Raw genomic sequence first — 23,823 nt, 5'->3', positions numbered from 1 at the left:
ATTAATGCTGTAAAGGGTGTGGAGAAAAGGGAACCATCTTGTACTGTTGGTGGGAATGTAAATCAATACAGCAACTAGGGAGAACAGTATCAAGGTTCCTTAAAAAACGAAAAATAGAACTACCGTACGACCCACTAATCCCACTACTTGGCATATACCCTGAGAAAACCATATTTCAAAAAGAGTCATGTACCAAAATCTTCATTGCAGTTTACAATAGCAGGACATGGAAGCAACCTAAGTGTCCATCAACAGATGAATGGATAAAGAAGATGTGGCACATATATACAATGGAATATTACTCAGCCATAAAAGGAACAAAACTGAATTATTTGTAGTGAGGTAGATGGACCTAGAGACTGTCATACAGAGTGAAGTAAGTCAGAAAGAGAAAAACAAATACCGTAAGCTAATGCATATATGTGGAATATAAAAAAAATATGAAAAAGAAAAACCTAGGGGCAAGGTGGGAATAAAGACACAGACCTACTAGAGAGTGGACTTGAGGATATGGGGAGATGGAAGGGTAAGCTGGGACAAAGTGAGAGATTGACATGGACATATATACACTAACAAACGTAAAATAGATAGCTAGTGGGAAGAAGCCCCATAGCATAGGAGATCAGCTCAGTGCTTTGTGACCACCTAGAGGGGTGGGATAGGGAGGGTGGGAGGGAGGGAGATGCAAGAGGGAAGAGATTTGGGGACATATGTATAACTGATATATGTATATGTATAGCTGATTCACTTTGTTATAAAACAGAAAATAACACACCATATATTAGACTATAAAGTAATTATACTCTATTAAAGATGTTTTTAAAATTAAAATAAAAAAAAGAATAGCTGCTCAGTAGATATTTATTGAATAAACTAATGACTAGAGAATTTTCCCCCTTTTTAGAAAATCCCTGGGTTTTATAGTAAAAAATATATATATAAAGCAAAAAACAATCACGCCAAGATGCATTATCCTGAAAGTCACATCTTTATCTTCTTTTAAACTTCTTTCTATGCATCAAAATGTAACAAGATGGCAGTTGCGACCACTCTACTTGCACTGCTGTGTGCTTATTCTCTTCAGAAGGCAGCTGATATTATAAATCAAATATTTTATTCACAATTTCTCTTTAAAATTTATAAAAATAATTTTCTGTTATCATTAAATATTTTTCTTAAATGTGATTTTTTAGTGCACTATGTGACATAACTTATTTTGCCAAAGTCTTATTGTCATACATTCATGCTGTTTACTTAATCCAACACTGTTTGATATAAATATATGAGGTTTCTAACTTGCTTTGATTAGCTTAACTGATATTTGACCTTATGTTATCTTGTTTATAATTTATTGTTCTTTAAATCTTTTCTTATTGTTTTCCTTGTTAATGGTCTTTTGCTATATTGATGACTTTGTTTTTTCTCTCTGGTAATTTAGAAAGAGTATTCTTTGTTTTTATTATAGTAATATCTGTTTTTAGGTAATTATAACTGATTATTTTCCATGAATATTTGCATCTAAGCATTTAAAACAATGTATTATAACACATTAAACTTGCCTTTCTTCTGCCATCCCTTCCCCATTTCATTTCCAGTTTTTGTCAGTGTAATATGAAATTTAAGTCCTTGTTATCATTTAATATTTTATATCTTATATTATTTTTCACGATATTTTTATATTATATTAAAATTTATAATAATTTCATATTTATTCAGTTTTAAAGACAGCTTTTTTTCTTAGAGATAATTCATTTATACTGTGACTTCTCTATTCTTAAGATCTTTGCTTTTTTCTTCTTTTCTCATTTTGTTAACTTAGTTCCTCAAATATTTTGTATTAAGTGTATATATATACTATAGTTTCTGTATACTTGCACATCTAAAAATATCTTTTTCTTGTACTTATAGTTGAATGCAAATTCAGCCTTGTGTAGAATTTTTATCTCAATTTTTTTCTCTGCAAAACTCAGAGGATATTGTTCTACTTTCTGATGTTAAGAATAAGGTCAATGAACTTTGAGGATACATATATCCTGTACCATACCCAAAATGTGAAGGGTGAGAATGTGCAACTGTTAAAATGTGGTAATTTTTTAAAAGTATAGCTAATCTGTAATGTAAGAGATAAATCATGTTTCCCTCTGTTTTGTGACAAGGTGAACACTTGAATATTTTCAGCCAGAAAGCAAATGAAAATTACACAACTGATGTTCTTACTGCCATCTTACTATCTCTGTCCTGCTTATGTCTTGCATACAGCCTGTTCAAGCATGCTTGCTTGTTTATGGTGACATTGTACAATATTATCATGTGAATACACAAAGTCTCCTAAATTTCAGCTGTGGTTGGATATAATTTATTTCTTGATACCTGTGATGACTTTTAAACTGCAATATTTAAACTGTACATAACATTTTCACAACAATTTCTATTCATTCAGTTACTAAGTCAGGAATGTAAAACAAATATTTTATTATTATCAAGAAGTTTCCATCTGGTGCAGTATAAGGAGAATACATTGAGTTTCTAATATGAGGTTATAATTTTCCACTTGTTTTGAAAGTCATGAAAAGAAGAGAGAAATAGTATCAACCAGTTTACCTTTAAAGCAAGGAAACTTTAAAATAAAACTTGAAATTTTAAAACATCTTGGTTCAGATATTTCTCATCATTTTATATGTAGGAGGTAGAAGTCCCTTGTTTGTGTCATTTGCTCTAATAATAAAAATTTACCCACGAAAAATAACTATGATATAAAATATTCTAAATTAAACAACATTAGAAAATTTCAGAAAATATAAAGGACATTAAATAATTTTTAAAATCAATACAATTGAGGACTGAATGCCAATTTCATGGTAAAACTATTGCTGATAAGTAGAATTATATATTTACAATTATAATTAAATTATCTAATCACTCACAACAGGTTAAAATACTAGAATGCACTTGAAATTAATAGTTACTATATTTACTTAGACAACTGAGTCTATATTTAAGAAAGATAATCTACTTCAGAATTATCCCAATGTTTTAGTTTATAAGACAATAGTCCAATAGAATTGTGCAAATTTAAAATAGAATCATAAGGACTAGAATGCTGCATGGCATTGGTAAGTAGATCCTTTTGGGCTTATTTAGTATTTTCTGGTGGAAATATTGGTGTAGAAATAAATGACAGATGTCAGTTCATGTAAGACAGCTGAATTAAATATCAAAATTGAAGGAGAGATTCTTAAATTTTATTGTTGTTGAAGGGACAGCTGTAAACAACTTAGAGTTTATTATAATGAGTCAAAGAAATCAAAGTTAATTTAAATAAGGTCTGTGCTCATAGGTGTGGCATCTATATAAATTTGAATTTTAGTGATGATGTGGAAAATTCATTGTTTAGGTTGAACAATGGTGAGGCTTTGTAAGGAATTCCAAATGCTCTGAACTTTAAAATACTTTTATGACACTATGCATCTGAGATATAATAGGCATTTTGTTTCCCAAAATATTTGCGAAGAAGGCAAAGGTGTACCATGTAGAAAATAATATTGTTTGTTGGAAACACATTGAATTGTATAACGTCACGGGTTATATGAAACAATGTTTCAAAAATGTAACGGCTAATAATTGAAGTGATTTGTTGAAATTGGCTTCCAGATTCAGATTTTATCTTTACCTTAAAACTTCTACATCACATTTATTAAAGAGTGGGGATATTGCCTTAAAGCCAATAAATAATTACCTTAAAGTAAATATATAGCCAATCCTCACTTTTCAAAAGTAGAAGCACTGAAGGGAAACAAAACCATCGAGGAGAGTAAAGAGGAATTTATGCAAAAAACAAAAACCCCCAACCAACCAAGTAAACAACCAAAAAAACAAACAAACAAAAAAACCCACTAAAACTGATATTTCAAAATTACTAAATCTATAAACAAAACAAAAACTTTTAGACTAAAAATTTGTGACACTATTTATAAACTATGTTTTATAATGTAAGAACACTCTCCTCAACCTCTACTCCATCGCTACATTTGTATGTCAGTTCTTTGGTCAGCAATGCTATTTCATTTCCCCATATGATGACTGAGACTGTAGTATAAATAAAATGAAACAGATCTATTCAAAAGGGAATATAGGCATGGGAAACATGGGGACGGTGGGGGAATGAACACAGACATAATTCTTGATCTTGATAGAAGAGAGATTTAAAGAGAACAATGTCTATTAATTTTGCATTTACTGTTTTATGTTCTAAAATTAAATTTTTATCTCTGTTTAAGAGATTCGATTAACCACATTTGATCCACTGATCCAGTTTTGTAAACTGGGAATGTGATACACAAGATATAGCAGAATAAATGCTAATTAATGAATTTTTAAATGAATCTCAGTTGCACAGAATTGTTTTAAACATAATGTTTGGCTTGTGGACAAATTGTCTTCATTGGTCCATGCAAGGTCCTCTTTTATGCTTGTTGGTATGGTGAATATACATATTTATTAGTATAAAGAGCATCTGTGAACTCAAATCTTAAGAACTAGACCATTTCTAGTTATTTATACCTGTACATTTATTCATCCTTATTTTACTCCTCTAGTTCCCACTTACAAATAAACACTATCCTAAAGTTTTTGTTTGTCATTCTCTTTTCTTGGTAACAGCTTTATTGGGATATAATTCATATACAAATCAATTCATCAACTTAAAGTGTATAATTAAATGGTTTTTAGTATATTCACATACTTGTAAAACCCATCACAATTAATTTTATTTTTTTAAACATCTTAATTAGAGTATAATTGCTTTACAATGTTGTGTCACTTTCTGCTTTATAACAAAGTAACTCAGTTATACATATACTTATGTCCCCATTTCTCTTCCCTCTTGCATCTCCCTCCTCCCACCCTCCCTATCCCACCCCTCTAGGTGGTCACAAAGCACCGAGCTGATCTCCCTGTGCTTGCTATGCGGCTGCTTCCCACTAGCTATCTACCTTATGTTTGGTAGTGTATATATGTCCATATCACTCTCTCAGTTTTTCCCAGCTTACCCTTCCCCCTCCCCATATCCTCAAGTCCATTCTCTAGTAGGTTTGCATCTTTATTCTCATCTTGCCCCTAGATTCTTCTGACCATTTTCTTTTTCTTTCTTTTTTTAAAATTCCATATGTATGTGTTAGTGTACGATATTTGTTTTTCTCTTTCTGACTTACTTCACTCTGTATGACAGTCTCTAGGTCCATCTACCTCACTACAAATAACTCAGTTTTGTTCCTTTTTTGGCTGAGTAATATTCCATTGTATATATATGCCACATCTTCTTTATCCATTCATCTGTTGAGGGAAACTTAGGTTGCTTCCATGTCCTGCTATTGTAAATAGAGCTGCAATGAAGATTTTGGTACATGACTCTTTTTGAAATATGGTTTTCTCAGGGTACATGTCAAGTACTGGGATTAGTGGGTCATATGGTAGTTCTATTTTTCGTTTTTTAAGGAACCTTGATACTGTTCTCCCTAGTTGCTGTATTGATTTACATTCCCACCAACAGTACAAGATGGTTCCCTTTTCTCCACACCCTTTACAGCATTAATTGTTTGTAGATGTTTTAATGATGGCCATTCTGACCAGTGTGAGGTGGTACCTCATTGTAGATTTGTTTTACATTTATCTAATGATTAATGATGTTGAGCATTCTTTCATGTGTTTGTTGGCAATCTGTATATCTTCTTTGGAGAAATGTCTATTTAGGTCTTCTGCCCAGTTTTGGACGGGTGTTTTGTTTTTTGATATTGAACTGCATGTGTAGCTTGTATATTTTGGAGATTAATCCTTTGTCAGTTGCTTCATTGGCAAATATTTTCTGCCATTCTGAGGTTTATCTTTTCGTCTTGTTTATGGTTTCCTTTGCTGTGCAAAAACTTTTAAGTTTCATTAGGTCCCATTTGTATATTTTTGTTTTTATTCACATTTCTCTAGGAGGTGGGTCAAAAAGGATTTTGCTGTGATTTATGTCAGAGAGTGTTCTGCCTATGTTTTCCTCCAAGGCTTTGATGGTGTCTGGCCTTATATTTAGGTCTTCAATCCATTTTGAGTTTATTTTTGTGTATGGTGTTAAGGAGTGTTCTAATTTCATTCTTTTACATGTAGCTGTCCAGTTTTCCCAGTACCACTTATTGAAGAGGCTCTTTTTCCACTGTAAATTCTTGCCTCCTTTACCAAAGATAAGGTGACCATATGTGTGTGGGTTTATCTCTGGGCTTTCTATCCAGTTCCATTGATCTATATTTCTCTTTTTGTGCCAGTACCATACTGTCTTGATTACTGTAGCTTTGTAGTATAGTCTAAAGTCAGGGAGCCTGATTCCTCCAGCTCCATTTTTCGTTCTTAAGATTGCTTTGGCTATTTGGGGTCTTTTGTGTTTCCATAAAAATTGTGGAATTTTTTTTCTACTTCTGTGAAAAATGTCAGTGGTAGTTTGAAAGGGAATGCATTGAATCTGTAGATTGCTTTGTGTAGTAGAGTTATTTTTACAATGTTGATTCTTCCAATCCAAGAACATGGTATATCTCTCCATCTATTTGTATCAACTTTAATTAGTTTCATCAGTGTCTTATAATTTAATGCATACAGGTCTCTTGTCTCCATAGGTAGAATTATTCCTAGATATTTTATTCCTTTTGTTGCAATGGTAAATGGGAGTGTTTCACTTTCAGATTTTTCATCATTAGTGTATAGGAATGCAACAGATTTTGTGCATTACTTTTGTTTCCTTCTACTTTACCAAATTCATTGATTACCTCTACTAGTCTTCAGGTAGCATCTTTAGGATTCTCTATGTATAGTATCATGTCATCTGCAAACAGAGACAGCTTTACTTCTTCTTTTCCAATTTGGATTCCTTTTATTTCTTTTTCTTCTCTGATTGCTGTGGCTAACACTTCCAAAACTAGGTTCAGTAATAGTGGTGAGAGTGGGCAACCTTGTCTTGTTCCTGATGTTAGTGGAAATGGTTTCAATTTTTCACCACTGAGGATGATGTTGGCTGTGGGTTTGTCATATATGGCCTTTATTATGTTGAAGAAAGTTCTCTCTATGCCTACTTTCTGGAGGGTGTTTTTCCTAAATGGGTGTTGAATTTTGTCGAAAGCTTTCTCTGCATCTATTGAGATGAGCATATGGTTTTTTCCTTCAGTTTGTTAATATGGTGTACCACGTTGATTGATTTGTGTATATTGAAGAATCCTTGCATTGCTGGGATAAACCCCACTTCATTATAATGTATGATCCTTTTAATGCGCTGTTGGATTCTCTTTGCTAACATTTTGTTGAGGATTTTTGCATTTGTGTTCATCAGCGATATTGGCCTGTTGTTTTATTTCTTTGTGGCATCTTTTTCTGGTTTTGGTATCAGAGTGGTGGTGGCCTCGTAGAATGAGTTTGGGAGTGTTCTCCCCTCTGCTATATTTTGGAAGAGTTTGAGAAGGATAGGTGTTAGCTCTTCTCTAAATGTTTGATAGAATTCACCTGTGAAGTCATCTTGCCCTGGGTTTTGTTTGTTGGAAGGTTTTTAATCACAGTTTCAATTTCAGTGCTTGTGATTGGTCTGTTCATATTTTCTATTTCTTCCTGGTTCAGTCTCAGAAGATTGTGCATTTCTAAGACATGTCCATTTCTTCCAGGTTGTCCATTTTATTGGCATAGAGTTGTTTGTAGTAATCTCTCATGATCCTTTGCATTTCTGCAGTGTCAGTTGTTGCTTCTTCTTTTTCATTTCTAATTCTATTGATTTGAGTCTTATCCCTTTTTTATATTTTTGATGACTCTAGTTAATGGTTTATCAATTTTTAAAATCTGCTGAAAGAATCAGCTTTTAATTTTATTGATCTTTGCTACCGTTTCCTTCATTTCTTTTTCATTTAATTTGATCTCATCTTTATGATTTCTTTCCTTTGCTAACGTTGGGTTTTTTTTTGTTGTTGTTGTTCTTATTTCACTAATTGCTTTAGGTGTGAGGTTCGCTTGTTTATTTGAAATGTTTCTTGTTTTTGAGGTAGGCTTGTATAGCTATAAACTTCCATTTTAGAACTGCTTTTGCTGCATCCCATAGGTTTTGGGTCATTGTGTTTTCATTGTCATTTGTTTCCAGGTGTTTTTGGATTTTCTCTTTGATTTCTTCAGTGATCTCTTGGTTGTTAAGCAGTGTGATGTTTAGCCTCCATGTGTTTGTATTTCTTACATATTTTTTCCTGTAATTTATATCTGATCTCATAGCATTGTGTTTGGAAAAGATACTTGATATGATTTCAATTTTCTTAAGTTTACCAAAGCTTGATTTGTGACCCAGGATATGATCTATCCTGGAGAATGTTCTATGAGCACTTGGGAAGAAAGTGTATTCTGTTATTTTTTGCATGGAATGTCCTATAAATATCAATGAAGTCCATCTTGTTTAATGTATCATTTAAAGCTTGTGTTTCCTTATTTATTTTCATTTTGGATGATCTGTCCATTGGTGAAAGTGGGGTGTTAAAGTCCCCTACTATGATTGTGTCACTGTCAATTTACCCTTTTATGGCTGTTAGTATTTGCCTTATGTATTGAGGTGCTCCTACACTGGGTGCATAAATATTTACAATTGTTATATTTTCTTGGATTGATCCCTTTCTCATTATGTAGTGTCCTTCTTTGTCTCTTGTAATAGTCTCTGTTTTAAAGTCTATTTTGTCTGATATGAGAATTACTACTCCAGCTTTCTTTTGATTTCCATTTGCATGGAATATCTTTTTCCATCCCCTTACTTTCAATCTGTATGTGAGTCTAGGTCTGAAGTGGGTCTCTTGTAGACAGCATATATATGGGTCTTGTTTTTGTATCCATTCAGCCAGTCTATGTCTTTTGGTTGGAACATTTATTCCATTTATGTTTAAGGTAATTATCAGTATGTATGTTCCTATTACCATTTTCTTAATTTTTGTGGGTTTATTATTGTAGGTCTTTTCCTTCTCTTGTGTTTCCTGCCTAGAGAAGTTCCTTTACCAGTTGTTGTAAAGCTGGTTTGGTGGTGCTGAATTCTCTTAGCTTTTGCTTGTCTGTAAAGCTTTTAATTTCTCTGTCAAATCTGAATGAGTTCCTTGCTGGATAAAGTAATCTTGCTTGTAGTTTTTTCTCCTTCATCACTTTAAATATTTCCCACCACTCCCTTCTGGCTTCCAGAGTTTCTGCTGAAAGATCAGTTGTTAACCTTATGGGGATTCCTTTATGTGTTGTTTGTTGTTTTTCCCTTGCTGCTTTTAATATTGGTTCTTTGTATTTAATTTTTGATAGTTTGATTAATATTTCTTGATGTGTTTCTCCTTGGATTTATCATGTATGGTAGTCTTTACACTTCCTGCACTTGAATGACCTATTCCTTTCCCATATTAGGGAAGTTTTCAACTATAATCTCTTCAAATATTTTCTCAGTCCCTTTCTTTTTCTCTTCTTCTTCTGGAACCCCTATAATTTGAATATTTGTGTGTTAATGTTGTCCCAGAGGTCTCTGAGACTGTCCTCAGTTCTTTTCATTCTGCAGTAGTTATTTCCACTATTTTATATTCCAGCTCACTTATCCGTTCTTCTGCCTCAGTTATTCTGCCATTGATCCCTTCTAGAGAATTTAAATTTCATTTATTTTGTTGTTGAACTCTGTTTGCTCTTTAGTTCTTCTAGGTTCTTGTTAAACGTTTCTTGTATTTTCTGCATTCTATTTCCAAGATTTTGGATCATCTTTTCTATCATTATTCTGAATTCTTTTTCAGGTAGACTGCCTATTTCCTCTTCATTTGTTAGGTATGATGGGTTTTTATCTTGCTCCTTCATCTGCTGTGTGTTTCTCTGTCTTCTCATTTTGCTTCACTTACTGTGTTTGGGGTCTCCTTTTCACAGGCTGCAGGTGCGTAGATTCCATTGTTTTTGGTGTCTGTCCCCAGTTGCTAAGGTTGGTTCAGTGGGTTGTGTAGACTTCCTGGTGAAGGGGACTAGTGCCTGTGTTCTGGTGCATGAGGCAGGATCTTGTCTTTCTGGGGTCAGGTCCGTGTCTTTTGGTGTGTTTTGGGGTGTCTGTGGCCATATTATGATTTTAGGTAGCCTCTGTGCTAATGGTTGGGGTTGTGTTCCTGTATTGCTAGTTGTTTGGCATAATGTGTCCAGAAGTGTAGCTTGCTGGTCGCTGTGTGGAGCTGGGTCTTGGCCTTGAGATGGGAGATCTTTGGGGGACTTTCATCATGTGATATTACATGGAGCTGGGAGGTCTGTTGAGTACCAGTGTCCTGAACGTGGCTCACCCACCTCAGTGGCACAGCCCTGACACCTGGCTGGAGCACCAAGAGCCTATCTTCCACACGGCTCAGAATAAAAGGGAGAAAAAAAAAGAAAGAAAGAAAGAAAGAAAGAAAGAAAGAAAGAAAGAAAGAGAAAATAAAATAAAATAAAATAAAGTTATTAAAATAAAAAATAAAATATTATTAAGAAAAAAAATTTTTGAGTAATAAAAAAAACAAAAACTACCCCCCCCAAAAAAACGGACAGACAGAACCCTAGGACAAATGGTAAATGCAAAGCTATACAGAGAATACCACACACAGAAATATAGAGATACACACTCACATAAAGAGAAAAGGGGGAAATATATATATATATGTTTTCTCCCAAAGTTCACCTCCTCAATTTGGGAGGATTTGTTGTCTATTCAGGTATTCCACAGATGCAGGGTACATCAAGTTGTTTGTGGAGATTTAATCCACTGTTTCTGAGGCTGCTGGGAGAGATTTCCCTTTCTCTTCTTTGTTTGCACATCTCCCGGGGTTCAGCTTTGGATTTGCACTCGCCTCTGCATGTAGGTCGCCTGAGGGCGTCTGTTCTTCGCTCAGACAGGACGGGGTTAAAGGAGCAGCTGATTCGGGGGCTCTGGCTCACTCAGGCCATGGGGAAGGAGGGATACGGATGTGGGGCGAGCCTGCAGCAGCAGAGGCCAGCATGATGTTGTACCAGCCTGAGGCGTGCCGTGCATTCTCCCGGGGAAGTTGTCTCTGGATTGCGGGACCCTGGCAGTGGTGGGCTGCACGGACTCCCGGGAGGGGAGGTGTGGATAGTGACCTGTGCTTTCACACAGGCTTCTTGGTGGCTGCAGCAGTATCCTTAGGGTCCCATGCCCGTCTCTGTGGTCTGCGTTGATAGCTGCCGCTCACGCCCATTTCTGGAGCTCCTTTAAGCGGCACTTTTAATCCCCTCTCCTCGTGCACCAGGAAACAAAGAGGCAAGAAAATGTCTCCTTTCTCTTCGGCAGCCGCAGAGTTTTTCATGGACTCCCTCCCGGCTAGTTGTGGGGCACTAGCCCCTGCAGGGTGTGTTCACGCAACCAACCCCAGTCGACCGAAGCCCGAGCCTCAGCTCCCAGCCCCCACCCATCCCGGTGGGTGAGCAGACAAGTCTCTCAGGTTGGTGAGTGCTGGTCGGCACCGATCCTCTGTGCAGGAATCTCTCCGCTTTACCCTCCACACCCCTGTTGCTGCGTTCTCCTCTGTGGCTCCAAAGCTCCCCACCTCTGCCATCCGCTGTCTCCACCCACTAAGGGGCTTCCTAGTGTGTGGAAACCTTTCCTCCTTCACGGCTCCCTCCCACTGATGCAAGTCCTGTCCCTATTCTTTGTCTCTGTTTTTTCTTTTACCCTACCCACGTACGTGGGGGAGTTTCTTGCCTTTTGGGAGGTCTGAGGTCTTCTGCCAGCGTTCAGTAGGTGTTCTGTAGGAGTTTTTCCACATATAGATGTATTTCTGATGTATCTGTGGGGAGGAAGGTGATGTCCACGTCTTACTCTTCCGCCATCTTGAAGCTCCTCCTCCCACAATTAAGTTTAGAATATTTTCATCTGCTCCAAATGTAATCCTGTTCCCTTTGTAGTCACTCCCAGTCTCCTCATCGAAGGCAGCGCCAGTCAACCACTAAACTATTTTCTGTCTCTATAGGTTTGCCTGTTATGTACTTTTCATATAAATGGAATCATATAATACATTATCTTTTGTGATTGGCTTCTTTCAATTAGCATAACGTTTCCAAGGTTCACCATGTTGTAGTATTCACCAGTACTGTATTTTTATTTATTGCTAAATAAAATTCCATATGTGGATATACCACATTTTACCTTTCTATTCATCAGTTGATAGGCATTTGGATCATTTCCTCGATAGGCATTTGGATCATTTCCTCTTTTTTGCTTATTATGAATAATGCTGCTATGAACATTCATGTACAAGTTTTTTTTTTGTGGACATATGTTTTTATTTCTCTTGTGTATATATTTAGGGGTGGAGTTGCTGGGTAATGTGGAACTTTATGTATAACATTTTGAGGAACTGCCAGAAATTTTCCAAAGTGTCTGGCCCATTTTACATTTCTACCAACTGCCAATGAGGATTCCAATTTTTCTACATTTTTGTCAACACTTGTTATTATCTGTCTTTTAAATTATGGACATTTTAGTGGGTGTGAAGTGGTATCTCGTGGTTTTGAGTTCTATTTCCCTGAGGACTGATGATGCTAAACATCTTTTCCATCTTTTCATATTTTTTGCCCATTTAAAAAATGGGTTCATAGTTTTTATTATTGAGTTATGAGTTCTTTATATATTTATAAATAAGATCCTTATAAGATATATAACTGGCTTATAGTTTCTCACATTAAGTAGGCTGTGCTTTTAGGCTGTTGATGGTATCCTTTGAAGCATAAAAAGTTTTAATTTTGGTGAAGTTCAGTTTATTATTTTCTTGATTGTTAATGCTTTTGGTTTCATATCTCAGAAACCATTGATAAATCCAAGGTCAAGAAGATTTACCCCTATGTTTTCTCCTAAGAATTTTATCATTTTAGCTCTTACATTTATGTGTTTGATCCACTCTGAGTTATTTTTTTGCATACTGTGTGAGCTGGGGCTCCAGCTTCATTTATTTGGATGTGGACATCCATTTGTCCCAACACTATTTGTTGCAAAGACTGTTGTTTCCTCATTGACTTTTTCTGGCACTCTTGTCAGAAATCAGTTGATCATAAATGTGAGTGTTTATTTCTGGACTCTAATTTCTGTTCCATTGATTTATATGTATATACTTAGTCAGTTATCACCATTTTAATTTCATTGCTTTCTTAAATTAGTTTGTATGTAGTTTTTGTTTGCAGTGATACAACATCCTTTCAAGATTAAAAATTATACAAAAGTGTACACAGAAATTCTTCAGTTTTAAGGTTTCCAGTCAACCTTTTGTTACTAAGATTTATCCATGTCATTGGTAACAATAATTCAGTTATTCCACGGTTATGTATCATTTTTTTGTTGAATATGCCATACTTCTAAAATCCATCACTTTTCTATAGGTGTGCAGGTCATTTCCTATTTTTATCCTCCCCTATTTTGTACAGTGTTTCAATGTCAATTCTTGTACCTATCAACTAATACACATGGATGAAGTAGTTTCCTCTGGGTATATACTCAGGTGTGGAATTGCTCCAACCTGGGTATGTCAGTGTTTAATAGATACTTCCAAACTGTTGGGTGTTTTTTATTACTCTCCAATCAGAAATGTATTGGAAATTCTATTGGTCTATTGGTCTTCAGAGTTGGGATTGTGAGACTTTGTGAGTTTATCAATTAATGTCATATGATATATTATCTTATTACAAGCTTGATTTGCATTTCTTTGATTAATGAGGTGGAGAATATCCATAAGTTTATTGCCATACATATTTCCTCCTCCATAAAATACTTCTCATGATTTTCATGTTTTTGCCCATTTTAAATTGGGTTATTTAAGTCCTTATAATTGATTTGTAGGATTTATTTATACAATTTGCAACTCTTTCTTAATCATATGTGTTGTAAATATCTTATCCTTAATTTGTAGCTTGACTTTTCACTTTTTAAAGTTGATTTTTGATAATGAAAAGTTATTTAAGTTTTTTTTTTAAATTGAGGTGTAATGGGCATATATTAGTTTCAGAGGTACAACATAATGATTTGATATTTGTAATATATTACAAATTCTTCACCACGAGAAGTCTAGTTAACATCTGTCACCACAAATAGTTATATAGGTTTTCTTGTGATTAGAACCTTTAAGAATTCAGCAACTTTCAAATATGCAGTATAGTATTAAGAATAGTCACCATGCTGTATATTGCATACCCATGACATTGATTTTATAACTGGAAGTTTAATATCTTTTGACTCCCTTCACCAGTTTGGCACCCCTTTACCACCACCCCACACCTTCCCCACCTCTGGCAACCACCAATCCCTTCTCTGAACTTGGTTGTTGTTGTGTGGTTCTTTTTTGTTTGTTTTGGTTTGGTTTGGCTCTAAGATTCCACACATAAGTGAAATCATATAGTATTATTTAGCATAATACCCATGAAGTTCAGCCGTGTTGTCACAGATTGCAAGATTTCCTTCATTTTTTATGGCTGAACTATATCCATCTATCTTTTGATGAACACTTAGGTTGTTCCCATATCTTGGCTATTGTAAATAATGCTGCAAAACATGGGGGTGCATGAACTTTTCGAATTACTGTTTTTTCTTTGGATAAAAACACAGAAGTGGAATTGTTGGATCATATGGTAGCTCCATTTTTAAGTTTTTGAGGAACCTCCATAGTGTCTTCTATCGTGGCTGCATCAATTTATATTCCCACCAACAGTGTATGAGTGTTCCCTTTTCTTCACATTCTGGCCAACACTAGCTATTTGTTGTCTTTTGGATTATAGCCATTGTAACAGGTGTGAGGTGATACGTCATTGCAGATTTGACTTGCATCTCTCTGATGATTAGTGATCTGTGTGTCTTTTCATGTCCTCTTTGGAAAATTGTTTGTTCAGGGCCTCTGCCAATTTTTATATTGGATGTTTGTTTTTTGCTATTGAGTTATATGAATTTTCTCTATATTTTGGATATTAACCCTTTAGATATATGATTTGCAATTATTTTCTCCCATTTAGTAGGTTTCCTTGTCATTTTGTTGTTAATTTCCTTTGTTGTGCAGAAGCTTTTCCTTAATGTAGTCACACTTGTTTATCTTTGCTTTGGTTGCCATTGCTTTTGGTGTCAAATTACTTAATGTAATACAATTGGTCTTTTGTTTTAATTTGAACATATTTTGTGTCTTAAGAAACCATTCACTCCCTCTAAATCATTTATATTTTATAATAGAATTTTGGAAGTTTTTCTTTAATATTTAATGCCATTTGAAGTTGAATTTAGTATGTGAACTGAAAAGGGGATTGGTATTTATGCTTTTCCCTAAAAATAATCATTCTTACAGCTGCCAATTATTAAATAAATAATTCCATTTGTTTTCCCACAACCTAGTATGTTCCTTCTGTCACATATCTAATTTCCATACGTACTTGACATATTTTTACTCTATTTATTTTGCCAATCTTTCTATCCTCGCACTAGTGTCACACTTTTTAAATTACTATAAGTTCAGAATAAACCATATTTTTAGAGTAAGTCTCACCTCTTCCTCTTCCTCTTTCTTTTTCAGCAGTATGGCTGTTCATAGACCTTTACTTTTCCATACACGTTTAAGAATCAGCTTCTCAAATTTCATAGAAAGAAAAATTTAAAAACTCATTGGGGGGACTTCCCTGGTGGTCCAGTAGGTAAGACTCTGTGCTCCCAAGGCAGGGGGCTTAGGTTTGATCCCTGGCCGGGGAACTAGATCCCACATGCATGCCACAACTAAGAGTTTGCATGCTGCAACTATGAGCCTGCATGTCATAACTAAAGATCCTGCATGCTGCAACTAAGACCCAGCACAGCCAAAATAAATAAATTAAAAAAATAAATATTAAAAAAGAAAAAATCCTCATTGGGATTTTAATTGGAGTTGCTTTGAAAAGTTGAGTTGGTTTAAATCAATTTTGAGGAATTTTAAATCTTTACATTTTTAAGACTTTCTATATTTTTCTTTGGTTACTTTTAAGAAACAACATTTCAGCCAGGTGTGCCTATACCAAGATCAAGAAGATATACTTAGTCTTTCAGAAGTACTATAGGTTTAAGTCTTATATTGAGGCCTGATGTATCTGAATTTAACTTTTATGTATGATATGAGACGGGAGTCAAATTACTATTTTTTCCTTACAGATTTGCAATTGATCCAGTACAATACTTTTCTCCTTTAAGATTCATTTAGGGATTTGTGTAAGGACATGGGATGTACAGAGTTGCATTTCTAGTGGTGGATTTAACAACACTGGATAGTAAAGAGTGACAACTGTGAGAATCTTGAGGTTTCTAAACCAATTATCAAGATTTATAAAATGTAGATAACAGGGTTCATGGCCTGAACCAGAATAGTGACTGGAAAAATAATTTTTATTTATCTATTAAAAAAATTTTTTTAGGGCCTCCCTGGTGGCGCAGTGGTTGAGAGTCCGCCTGCCGATGCAGGGGATACGGGTTCGTGCCCCGGTCTGGGAGGATCCCATATGCCGCGGAGCGGCTGGGCCCGTGAGCCATGGCCGCTGGGCCTGCGCATCCGGAGCCTGTGCTCCGCAACGGGAGAGGCCACAACAGTGAGAGGCCCGCATACCGCAAAAAGAAAAAAAAAAATTTTTTTTTAACATCTTTATTGGAGTATAATTGCTTTACAATGGTGTCTTAGTTTCTGCTTTCTAACAAAGTGAATCAGCTATACATATATCTCCATATTTCCCCCCTCTTGCATCTCCCACCCATCCTCCCTATCCCACCCCTCTAGGTGGGCACAAAGTGCCTAGCTGATCTCCCTGTGCTATGCGGCTGCTTCCCACTAGCTATCTATTTTACATTTGGTAGTGTTTATATGTCCACGCCACTCTCTCACTTCGTCCCAGCTTACCATGTCCTCAAGGACATTCTCTAGGTCTACGTCTTTATTTCTGTCCTGCCCCTAGGTTCCTCATGACTTTTTTTTTTTTTTAGATTCCATATATATGTGTTAGCATATGGTATTTGTTTTTCTCCTTCTAACTTACTCCACTCTGTATGACAGACTCTAGGTCCATCCACCTCACTACAAATAACTCACTCTCATTTCTTTTTATGGCTGAGTAATATTCCATTGTATATATGTGCCATATCTTCTTTATCCATCCATCTGTTGATGGACACTTAGGCTGCTTCCATGTCCTGGGTATTGTAAATAGAGCTGAAATAAACATTGTGGTACAAGTGTCCTTTTGAATTATGGTTTTCTCAGGGTATATGCCCAGTAGTGAGATTGCTGGGTCATATGGTAGTTCTATTTGTAGTTTTTAAAGGAACCTCCATACTGTTCTGCATAGTGGCTGTACCAATTCACATTCCCACCAACAGTGCAGGAGGGTTCTCTTTTCTCCACACCCTCTCCAGAATTTATTATTTGTAGATTTTCTGAGGATGGCCATTTTGACTGGTGTGAGGTAATACCTGATTGCAGGTATGATTTGCATTTCTCTAATGATTAATGATGTTGAGCATCCTTTCATGTGTTCGTTGGCAATCTGTATATCTTCTTTGGAGAAATGTCTGTTTAGGGCTTCTGCCCATTTTTGGATTGGGTTGTTTGTTTTTTTGATATTGAGCTGCATGAGCTGCTTGTAAATTTTGGAGATTAATCCTTTGTCAGTTGCTTCATTTGCAAATATTTTCTCCCATTCTGAGGGGTGTCTTTTTGTCCTGTTTATGTTTTCCTTTGCTGTGCAAAAGCTTTTAAATTTCATTAGACCCCATTTGTTTACTTTTGTTTTTATTTCCATTTCTCTAGGTGGTGGATCAAAAAGGATCTTGCTTTGACTTATGTCATAGAGTGTTCTGCATAAGTTTTCCTCTAAGAGTTTTATAGTGTCTGGTGTTACATGTAGGTCTTTAATCCATTTTTAGTTTATTTTTGTGTATGGTGTGAGGGAGTGTTCTAATTTCATTCTTTTAGATGTAGCTGTCCAGTTTTCCCAGCACCACTTATTGAAGAGGGTGTCTTTTCTCCATTGCATATTCTTGTATCCTTTATCAAAAATAAGGTGACCATATGTGCATGGGTTTATCTCTGGGTTTTCTATCCTGTACTATTGATCTATCTTTCTGTTTTTGTGCCAGTACCATACTGTCTTGATTACTGTAGCTTTGTAGTATAGTCTGAAATCTGGGAGCCTGATTCCACCAGCTCCGTTTTTCTTTCTCAAGATTGCTTTGGCTGTTCGGGGTCTTTTGTGTTTCCATACAAATTGTGAAATTTTTTGTTCTAGTTCTGTGAAAAATGCCATTGGTACTCTGATAGGGATTGCACTGAATCTGTAGATTGCTTGGGGTAGTATAGTCATTTTCACAACGTTGATTCTTCCAATCCAAGAACATGGCATATCTCTCCATCTGTTCATATCATCTTTAATTTCTTTCATCAGTTTCTTATATTTTCTGCATACAGGTCTTTTGTCTCCTCAGGAAGGTTTATTCCTAGGTATTTTGTTCTTTTTGTTGCAATGATAAATGGGAGTGTTTCCATAATTTCTCCTTCAGATTTTTCATCAGTAGTATATAGGAAAGCAAGAGATTTCTGTGCATTAATTTTGTATCCTACTACTTTACCACATTCATTGCTTAGCCCTCGGAGTTTCCTGGGAGCATCTTTAGGATTCTCTATGTGTAATATCATGTCATCTGCAAACAGTGACAGCTTTACTTCTTCTTTTCCATTTTGGATTCCTTTTATTTCTTTTTTTTCTCTGATTGCTGTGGCTAAATCTTCGAAAACTATGCTGTGTAAGAGTGGTGAGTGTGGACTACCTTGTCTGCCCCTGATCTTAGTGGAAATAATTTCAGTTTTTCACCATTGAGAACGATGTTGGCTCTGGGTTTGGCATATATGGCCTTTATTATGCTGAGGTAAGTTCTCTCTATGTCTGCTTTCTGGAGGGTTTTTATCATAAATGGGTGTTGAATTTTGTCAAAAGTTTTTCTGAATCTATTGAGATGATCATATGGTTTTTGTCCTTCAGTTTGTTAATATGGTTTATCACATTGATTGATTTGTGTATATTTAAGAATCCTTGCATCCCTGGTATAAACCCCACTTGACCATGGTGTATGATCCTTTTAATGTGCTGTTGGATTCTGTTTGCTTGTATTTTGTTGAGCATTTTTGCATCTATGTTCATTAGTGATATTGGCCTGTAGTTTTTTTTTTTGTGACATCTTTGTCTGGTTTTGGTATCAGGGTGATGGTGGCCTCGTAGAATGAGTTTGGGAGTGTTCCACCCTCTGCTATATTTTGGAGGAGTTTGAGAAAGATAGGTGTTAGCTCTCATCTTAATGTTTGATAGAATTCGCCTGTGAAGCCATCTGGTCCTGAGCTCTTGCTTGTTGGATGAGTTTTAATCACAGTCTCAATTTCAGTGCTTGTGATTGGTCTGTTTATGTTTTCTATTTCTTCCTTGTTCAGTCTTGGAAAGTTTGCTTTTCTAAGAATTTGTCCATTTCTTCCAGGTTGTCCATTTTATTGGCATAGAGTTGCTTGTAGTAATCTCTCATGATCCTTTGTATTTCTGCAGTGTCAGTTGTTACTTCTCCTTTTCCATTTGTAATTTTACTGCTTTGCGTCTTCTCCTTTTTTTTTTTCTTGATGAGTCTGGCTAATGTTTTGTCAGTTTTGTTTATCTTGTCACAGAACCAGCTTTTAGTTTTACTGATCTTTGGTATTATTTCCTTCATTTCTTTTTCATTTATTTCTGATATGATCTTTATGATTTCTTTCCTTCTGCTAACTTTGAGGTTTTTGTTCTTCTTTTTCTATTTGCTTTAGGTGTAAGGTTAGGTTGTTTACTTGAGAGGTTTATTGTTTCTTGAGGTAGGATTGTGTTGCTATTAACTCCCCTCTTAGAACTGCTTTTGCTGCAGCCCATAGGTTTTGGGTTGTTGTGTTTTCATTGTCATTTGTTTCTAGGTATTTTTTTGATTTTCTCTTTGCTTTCTTCAGTGATCTCATTATTTAGTAGTGTATTGTTTAGCCTCCATGTGTTTGTATATTTTACAAATTTTTTGTGTAAATAATATCTAGTCTCATAGTGTTGTGGTCAGAAAAGATCCTTGATAAGAATTCAATTTTCTTAAATTTACCAAGGGGTTGATTTTTGACCCAAGACATGATCTATCCTGGAGAATGTTCCATGAGCACTTGAGAAGAAAGTGTATTGTGTTGTTTTTGAATGGAATGTCCAATAATTATCAACAAAATCAATCTTTTTTAATGTATCATTGAAAACTTGTGTTTCCTTATTTATTTTCATTTGGATGATCTGTCCATTGGTGATAGTGGGGTGTTAAATTCCCCTACTATGATTGTGTTACTGTCAATTTCTCCTTTTATGGCTGTTAGCATTTGCCTTATGTTTTGAGGTGCTCCTATGTTGGGTGCATAAATGTTTACCATTGTTATATCTTCTTCTTGTATCAATCCCTTGATCATTATGTAGTGTCCTTCTTTGGCTCTTTTAATAGTCTTTATTTTAAAGTCTATTTTGTCTGATATGACAATTGCTACTCCAGCTTTCTTTTGATTTCCATTTGCCTGGAATATCTTTTTCCACCCCCTCATCGTCAGTCTGTATGTGTCCCGAGGTCTGAATTGGGTCTCTTGTAGACAGTATATATACAAGTCTTGTTTTTGTATCCACTCAGGCAGTCTATATCTTTTGGTTGGAGCATTTAATCCATTTACATTTAACTTAGTTATTGATATGTGTGTTCCTTTTACCATTTTCTTAATTGTTTTGGGTTTGTTAATGTAGGTCTTTTCCTTCTCTTGTGTTTCTTGCCTAGAAAATTTCCTTTAGCATTTTTTGTAAAGCTGGTTTTGTGGTGCTGAGTTCTCTTAGCTTTTGCTTGTCTGTAAAGATTTTAATTTCTCCATCAAATCTGCATGAGATCCTTGCTCGGTTGAGTAATCTTGTTTGTAGGTTTTTCCCTTTCATCACTTTAAATATTTCCTGCCACTCCCTTCTGGCTTGCACAGTTTCTGCTGAAAGTGTTAACCTTTTGGGGATTCCGTGTATGTTATTTGTTGTATTCTTCTTGCTGCTTTTAATATTTGTTCTTTGTATTTAATTTTTAATAGTTTAATATTTGTCTTGTTTATTTGGCATGTTTCTCCTTAGATTTACCCTGTATGGGACTCTCTGCCCTTCCTTGACTTGATTGACTATTTCCTTTCCCATATTAGGAAAGTTTTCAACTATAATCTCTTCAAATATTTTCTCAGTCCCTCTCTTCCTCTTCTTCTTCTGAGACCCCTAAAATTCGAAATTTGGTGCATTTAATGTTGTCCCAGAGGTCTCTGAGACTGTCCTCTATTGTTTTCATTATTTTTTCTTTATTCTGCTTTGTGGTATGTATTTCCACCATTTTATCTTCCACGTCACTTATCGTTTCTTCTGCCTCAGTTATTCTGCTATTGATTCGTACTAGAGAATTTTTAATTTCATTTATTGTGTTGTTCATCATAGTTTGTTTGCTGTTTATTTTTTCTACATTCTTTTTAAACGTTTCTTGTATATTCTCCATTCTATTTCCCATTTTTTGGGTCATCTGTACTATCTTTACTCTGAATTCTTTTTCAGGTAGACTGCTATTTCCTCTTCATTTTTTTTGGTCTGGTGGGTTTTTTAACTTGCTCCTTCATCTGCTGTTTGTTTCTCTGTGTTCTCATTTTGCTGAACTTACTGTGTTTGGGGTCTCCTTTTTGCAAGCTGCAGGTTCATAGTCCCCGTTGTTTTGATGTCTGCCCCCATGGCTAAGGTTGGTTTAGTGGGTTGTGTAGGCTTCTGTTGGAGGGGACTGGTGCCTGTGTTCTGGTGGATGAGGCTGCATCTTGCCTTTCTTGTGGGCAGACCTGCATCCGATGGTGTGTTTTGGGGTGTCTGTGACCTTATTATGATTTTAGGCAGCTTCTCTGTTAATGGTTGGCATTGTGTTCCTGTCTTGCTAGTTGTTTGGCATACGGTGTCCAGCACTGTAGCTTGCTGGTTGTTGAGTGGAGCTGGGTCTTAAAGTTGAGATGGAGATCTCTGGGAGAGCTTTCCCTGTTTGATATTACATGGAGCGGGGAGGTCTCTGTTGGACCAGTGTCCTGCACTTGGCTGTCACCCCTTAGAGGCACAGGGCTGCCACCTAGCCAGAGCACCAAGACCCTGTCAGCCACATGGCCATGTATGTGGTGTGTTGTTGCCTTTTGGGAAGTCTGAGGTCTTCTGTCAATGTTCAGTAGGTGTTCTGTAGGAGTTGTTCCACATGTAGATGTATTTCTGTTGTATTTTTGGGGAGGAAGGTGATCTCCACCTCTTACTCCTCTGCCATCTTGAAGGTCTCTCCCAAAAACTATTTTTTTAATGAGATATTATTAGCAGGATTCTATGCTCCTTCTCTTCCCATCTTTGCTCTTTTTTTCATCAGGCCAGGGTAAATTCAGTATCAGAAGAGAGTTCCTTCTTCTTAGCAAATTGATCTGCAAATAATGTTATCTTATCATGCTTGAAGATATTTACCCCATTCATGGGTTTTAGGTATTAATGATGAGAATTATGTTAGTGATAAAACTAGTACCTACTATTTGCATAGTGGTTTACATGTTATAAAAATGACATATATCTTAACTAGTTGGTAGATCAGGCAGATACAACTGATCTCAATTTAGGGAAGAGTAAATGTTAATAAAGTTTATACATCTTTCATCTTGGTGATTTATCTAAAGAGGAAAAAAATCCAATTAGCTGTCTTTTGTATTTTTAAAATGTTATACTGAAAATCATCAAGTTGCTTATGCTTGTAGTTTGAGGCCCAAAGATCTAGATTTGAAGCCCAGTCTCACCATCTACTCTGTGACCTTGGGCTTTCACTTAATCTTCCTTAACCACAATCACCATCTCTGTAAAATGGGAGTGATATAACCCAAATGACTTTGGTAAGAATTAAGAAACAACAAATGTGAAAATATTTTCAACTTGTATAAATATAAGCTTTTACATTTCATGATATGTAGAGAATAAAAGCCCATACTTACCATTTGTTCAAAGCCATGTTCTGCAGTTAAAAAAAAAAATCTCCCCAATTATTGACTCTAGCTTTTAATTACTGCTTCTGGATAAGTTACCTCTATAGCTTTCAGTATGCTTTTTCCATGTTATTCACTAATGTAAGGTGATTAGATTCATGTGTTGCTGCAGGCACCATTTACATAGAGTAGTGTGATCAATGCCTCTAGGAGTTGTGCAATTTGGTGGCCTGTTTGTATCTTGTGTTCTCAGTATAATTCCTATTAGTTCCTTTACATCCTGGTTTAAGTTCCTGTCACTGACTCAAGTCTACCTTCTCATTTAAGGTACAATTTTCAGTCATATTTGTCCTGGAAATTATAAAAAGCAAACAAACAAACACCACCTCCCCTCAAATCTTGCTCATGAAATGCATACAAGCTAAACAATTAGACTCGCTAAGTGCATTCACAGTTGGGGTTCATCTGTCCACATAATTTATACTTGTATGTAGAATTTTGGATGATTTTTTTTTCGTTTGAAGGAAAAATGAGGTTAAAAAAACATGAAAACTCTTTGGCAAGTGTCCTATTGTGGTTACAGTTCATATTTTTGGTTTTATTTTCTGTAGACATTAATGGATATATCTTCCCTTCATTCTTATATTATTTTATGAAAGTGGATAGATTTGAAACTGTTCAAATCTAACATAAAAATTAATTTTAAAAAATAACATAAATAATGGTTTAT

Source organism: Mesoplodon mirus, assembly GCF_964341445.2.
Source record: "Mesoplodon mirus genome assembly, chromosome: 11".
In the NCBI taxonomy this organism is placed as follows: domain Eukaryota; kingdom Metazoa; phylum Chordata; class Mammalia; order Artiodactyla; family Ziphiidae; genus Mesoplodon; species Mesoplodon mirus.
This window is presented reverse-complemented; position numbering follows the sequence as displayed.